The sequence below is a fragment of the Bos mutus genome, chromosome X, assembly GCF_027580195.1.
Source record: "Bos mutus isolate GX-2022 chromosome X, NWIPB_WYAK_1.1, whole genome shotgun sequence".
Lineage (NCBI taxonomy): Eukaryota > Metazoa > Chordata > Mammalia > Artiodactyla > Bovidae > Bos > Bos mutus.
Genome location: NC_091646.1, coordinates 66,432,121 through 66,438,249, shown reverse-complemented (window position 1 = coordinate 66,438,249; position 6,129 = coordinate 66,432,121).

Below are 6,129 nucleotides of genomic sequence, written 5' to 3'. Positions count from 1 at the left end.
CTGGAGTTGTTTGGGGCACCTCTTCTGCTCCTACCAGGTTCTTTAGGGCTGTGGCTCAGTCACAACAACAGGGGAACTGAGGCCATAGCCATCACCTCTGTTGTTCCCCTTGTTCTACCTCCTCTATGTGTTCCAGTCCACCCTCCTTTAGATGTATGGATATGTAGAACTCTCTGGAATCCTGGTGCACTGGATAGAGATATCTTCACTGAGTTATGAAATTAGTTTCAGATTGCAAGTAAGACACAAAGAGAGCATTTCATACTGCTATGATGCTGATGTAATTGTTCTTTTTAATTTTAATTTTATATTTTATTTAACTGAATATAGCCAAAATGTTATCATTTCAACATAAAATAAATATAATAATTTTTAAAATGATTCATTTTTATAAAGATACAATTCATATGCTATAAACTTATCATTTTCATGTATATAATTTAGTAATTTTGAGCATATTCAGAGTTGTGTAATCACTAATCCTATCTAATTCTAGAACATTTTAATCTTTCTAAAAAGAAACTCCATGCCATTAGCAATTATTCCCTATTTTTCCTTTTCCATTAGAAATTTCCTTCCAGAAATAACTAATCTAATTCCTGTGTACATTGATTTCCTATTTTAGACATTTCATATAAATAGAATAATATATTATGTGATATTTTGCATCTGGCTTCTTTCACTTGGCATAATATATTCAATATTCACCAATGTTGTGCATACATCAGTACTTCATTCTGTTCTGTGGCTGAATAATTTATATTGTATGAATATACCATATTTTGCTTATCCACTAATCAGTTGGTGAACAGTTAATTTGTTTTCATTTTGGTGATTATGAATAACACTGCTATGAATATTTGCATGCAAGTTTTTTAACCTGGAAATATGTTTTAAATTCTCTGGGATATGCCTAGGAGTGGAATTGCTGGGTGTGGTAAGCAGAATAATGGCCATCTAAAGTTGTTAGAATACATGGCAAAAGGAAATTGAAGTTGTAGACTGACTGAAAGTTGCCAACTGGGTGACCTTAAAATAGGGAGATTATCCTGAATTTTATGTGTGTCCTACATGTAATCACAAAGGTATATAAGTGTGGAGAGAGAGTCAGAATAAAAAATCCAGAGGAAAACATGTGACACCAAAAGAAGGGTTAAAATAATCCTATGGTACAGACTTTCATGATGCTTGTAGTCATAAACTAAGAAGTGCTGGATGCCTCTATAAGCTGGAGATGGAAAGAAAGTGATTATCTCTTACAGTTCCCCAGAAAGGATGGCAGCTCTGCCAACACATTGCTTTCAATCCAGTGAGATCTGATTTGTGGGAAAAAAAAAAAAGAAACAATAAGATAATGTCTTCTTATTGTGCAATATATATGTAATATAAAATTTACTAATTTTAAACATTTTAAAGTATACAATTCAGTGGTACTAAATACATGCACAGTGTTGTACAACTATCACCAATATCTAGTTGCAAAACTTTTTGTTATGGCAAAAAGAAACTCTATATTCATTAACAGTTACTCCTCATTTACCTCTTCACCCAGTCCCTGGAAACCACTAATCTGCTTTTTGTCTTTATGAATTGCCAATTCTATATATTTTACATAAATACAAACATATGTGGCTTTTGTATCTAGTTTCTCTCAATTAGCATAGTAGTTTCAAGTTTCATACAAGTTATACCATGTATCAATACTTAACTCTTTTCAATGGCTGACTAATATTACCTTGTATGTCTATCCCACATTATGTCTCTCTCTGTTCAACAGTTGATGGACATTTGAGCTGTGTTCACTTTTTGGTTACTGTGAATAGTGCTGCTATCAACATTCCTCTACAAGCTTTTATTTGAAAACCTGTTTTCAGTTCTTTTGGGTATATAAATATGAGTCAGATATGCAGATGACACCACCCTAATGGCAGTAGCGATCACCCTCTTGATGAAGGTGAGAGTGAAAAAGCTGGCTTCAAACTCAACATTCAGAAGACTAAGATCATGGCATCTGGTCTCATCACTTCCTGGCAAATAGATAGGGAAGCAATGGAAACAGTGAGGCACTTTATCTTCTTGGGATTCAAAATCATTGCGGATGGTTAATGCAGCCATGAAATTAAAAGATACTTGCTCCTTGGAAGAAAAGCTATGACAAACCTAGACAGCATATTGAAAAGCAGAGACATCACTGTGCCAACAAAGGTCTGTCTAGTCAAAGCTATGGTTTTTCCAGTAGTCATGTATGGATGTGAGAGTCGGACAATAAAGAGGGCTGAGCACCAAAGAATTGATGCTTTTGAAATGTGGTGCTGGAGAAGACTCTTAAGAGTCCCTTGGACTACAAGGAGATCAAACCTGTCAATCCTAAAGGGAATCAATCCTGAATGATTGCTGAAGGTCAAATTCCAATACTTTGGCCACCTGTTGTGAAGAACTGACTCATTTGAAAAGACCCTGATGCTGGGAAAGCTTGAAGTCGGGAGAAGGGGACAACAGAGGATGAGATGGTTGGATGGCATCACTGAGTCAATGGACATAAATTTGACCAAACTCTGGGAGACAGTGAGGAACAGGGAAGCCTGAAGTACTGCAGTCCATGGAGTTGCCATGAGTTAGACATGACCGAATGACTGAACAACAGCAGGGTATATATATATGCCCAGTAGTGGAGTTGCTGGATCATGCTGTAGATTTATTCCTAGTTTTAAAAGAAGTCTCCATACTGTTCTCCATAATGGCTATATCAGTTTAAATTCCCACCAACAGTGCAAGAGGGTTCTCTTTTCTCCACATTCTCTCCAGCATTTATTATTTCTAGATTTTTTGATGATGGCTGTTTTGGTTGGTGTGAGGTGGCACCTCACTGTAGTTTTGATTTGCATTTCTCTAATAATGAGCAATGTTGTCTCTTCATGTTTATTGGCCACTTGTATTTCTTCTTTGGAGAAATGTCTGTTTAGGTATTCTGCCTATTTTTTTTTTTTTTTTTGAGTTGTTTGTTTTTCTGATACTGAGCTGTATGAGCTGCTTATATATTTTGGAGTTTAACCCTTTTTCAGTTGCTTTGTTTACATTTATTTTCTCCCATTCTGAGGGTTGTCTTTTCATCTTGTTTACAGTTTCCTTTGCTGGGCAAAATCTTGTGAGTTTTATTCGGTCCTATCTCTTTATTTTTGTTTTTGTTTCCATTCCTCTAAGAGGTGGGTGAGAGAAAATCTTACTGCTATTTATGTCAAAGAGTGTTCTGCCTGTGTTTTCCTCTAAGAGCTTTATAGTTTCTGGACTTACATTTAAGTTTCTAATCCATCTTGAGTTTATTTTTGTGTATGGTGTTAGGAAATGTCCTAATTTCATTCTTTTTCACATAGCTGTCCAGTTTTTCTAGCACCACTTATTGAAAAAGCTATCTTTTCCCCACTGTATGTTATTGCCTCCTTTGTCAAAGATAAGGTGCCCATATGTGCGTGGATTTATCTCAGGGCTCTCTATCATGTTCTATTGGCCTATATTTATGTTTTTGTGCCAGTACCATACTGTCTTGATGACTGTAGGTTTGAATATAGTCTGAAATAAGGGAGGTTTGTTCCGTCAACTCTGCTTCTCTTTCTCAATGTTGCTTTGGCTTTTGGGGGTCTTTTGTGTTTCCATACAAATTGTGCAACTTTTTATTCTAGTTCTGTGAAAATTGCCATTGGTAATTTAATAGGGATTGCATTGAATCTGTAGATTGTTTTGGGTAGTGTGAAATGAAATATTTTCTGCCATAACAATGGGCAAGAAATGTCAGCCCTCAGTGATTTTGGGCCTCCAAATGTGAATGAGGACTCCCAAAATGGAACATGATGCCTGAAATCCAGCAGATATTGTATTCTTTTGTTGCAATGATGAATGGGACTGTTTCATTCATTCCTCTTTCTGATTTTTCCTTGTTAGTGTATTGGAATGCCGGAGAAGGCAATGGCAACCCACTCCAGTACTCTTGCCTGGAAAATCCCATGGACAAGGAGCCTGGTAGGCTGCAGTATTGGAATGCAAGGGATTTCTGTGTATTAATTCTATATCCTGTGAATTTACTAAATTCATTGATTAGTAGTTTTTTGGTTGCATTTTAAAGGTATGTATTTCTATGTATATAGTATCATGTCATCTGCAGTGAGAGTTTTACTTCTTTTCCAATCTGTATTCTTTTCATTCCCACTTTCTAGATATCTTTTGATTTCCTCTTTTATTTCTTCAGTGGCTTCTTGGCTATTTAGAAGTGTATAGTTTAGAAGTTTAGAAGTTTATCTTTGTGTTCAAACACTTTGCTTTTAAAATGTGCAGAAAAACTTTGTACATTTTAAAAATTGGATAGTTTTTTGTATTGCTTTTGAATTGTGAGAGTTTTTGATGTGATCTGGATATTAGACATTTATCAGATACATAATTAACAAATATCTTTTCCCATCCTGTAGGTTGTCATTTAACTGTCTTGAGAATGACCTCTGGCACATAAGTTTACTTTCATGAAGTTCATTTATTTATTCTTACCTTTTATTGCTCATAATTTTAGTGTCATATCACATAAACCATTGTCAAATCCAAGGTCATGAACATTTGTCCTCATGTTTCTTCCAAGAGTTTTAAGTTTTAGTTCTGTTATTTCAGTCTTTTAAACCACTAAAAATTTGCATATGCTATGAGATAAGGGTTCAGCTTTATTGGATTGTATGTGGATATCCAATTGTTCCAACACCATTTGGAACAATTGGATAGTGTTGAACATATTGAACACGTTGAATGATTATTGAACACATTGAATGATTATGACATATCTTTCAAAAGCCAATTGACATATTTTTTTGTTGACCCTCAATCCAATTTCATTGATCTATATGGCTATCCTTATACTATAATGACACTTTTTATGGATGTAACTTTGTGTAAGTAAACTCAAGATGTTTGAGTCCTCCAAAGTTGTCCTTCCTTTTCAAGATTGTTTTGACTATTCAGGGCCCCTCATATTCACACATAAATTTTAGAGTTGGTGTTTTTCATATCTGCAAAATTGCTGTTGGTATTTTCTAGTAACTGCATTGAATCTGCAGACTTCATAGATTTTATTAAGCAGTATTATAATCTAGAAAATAATGTATTTCAATTCATGAATATGGAATATCTTTTCATTTATTTAGGGCCCTTTGAATTTTCAGTGTTTGTGTCTTATACTTCCTTAGTTAAACTTTTTCCTAAGCATGCTATTATTTTAAATAGAATTGCTTTAGTAATATAATTTTTGGGTTGTTGATTGCTAGTACATCAAAAGGCACCAGATTGTTTTTTGTGTCGGTTTTGCATCTTGCAACTTTGCTGATTTTTTTCTTAGCTTTAGTAGACTTTTTGGTAAATTCTTTAGGGCATTTTACATATAAAATCATGTCATCTGTGACTAGAGATAGTTTTACTTCTTCCTTTTAAAAGTATATACCATTTGTTTATTTTTTGTGCTTAATTAATCTGTCTAGAAATTTATTACAATGTTAAGCAGATGGGGTGAAAATGAACAACCTTTTCTTGATCCTAGTCCTAAGGTTAGGTATTTAGTCTTTCACCATTTAGTATGATATTATCTGTGGGTTTTTTATGAAGTGCTTAATCAGCATAAGGAAAGTCATTTCTATTCCTATATTGCTAAATACTTTTATTATGAAAAGGTGTTGAATACCATCAGTTGCTTTTTCTGTGTTATTTAGTGTGATAACATTTTTCATGCCTTCATTCTATTACTGTAGTGTCAAACATAGTCTTATTTTTATATGTGGAAACACCCTTGCATTCTTAATAACCTTCACTTTGAAATGGTTATATTTCTTTTAATGTGTTTCTGGATTAGAGTGAATAGCATTTTTCTGAGAGTTTCTCCATCTATTCATGATGTACATATATATTCTATAATTTTCTTTTTTTTAAAAAATGTTCTTTCCTATATTTTTAATAAAGGTAATCACAATCTCACAAAACATATAAGGATGTACTCCCTCTTCTATTCTTTTGGAAGAGTTTGAGAAAGATTGATATATATATTTTTTTAATCAAATACTGCAGTACTGATTTAATCAGTATAAAATTGAAAGAGCTTTAGATCTG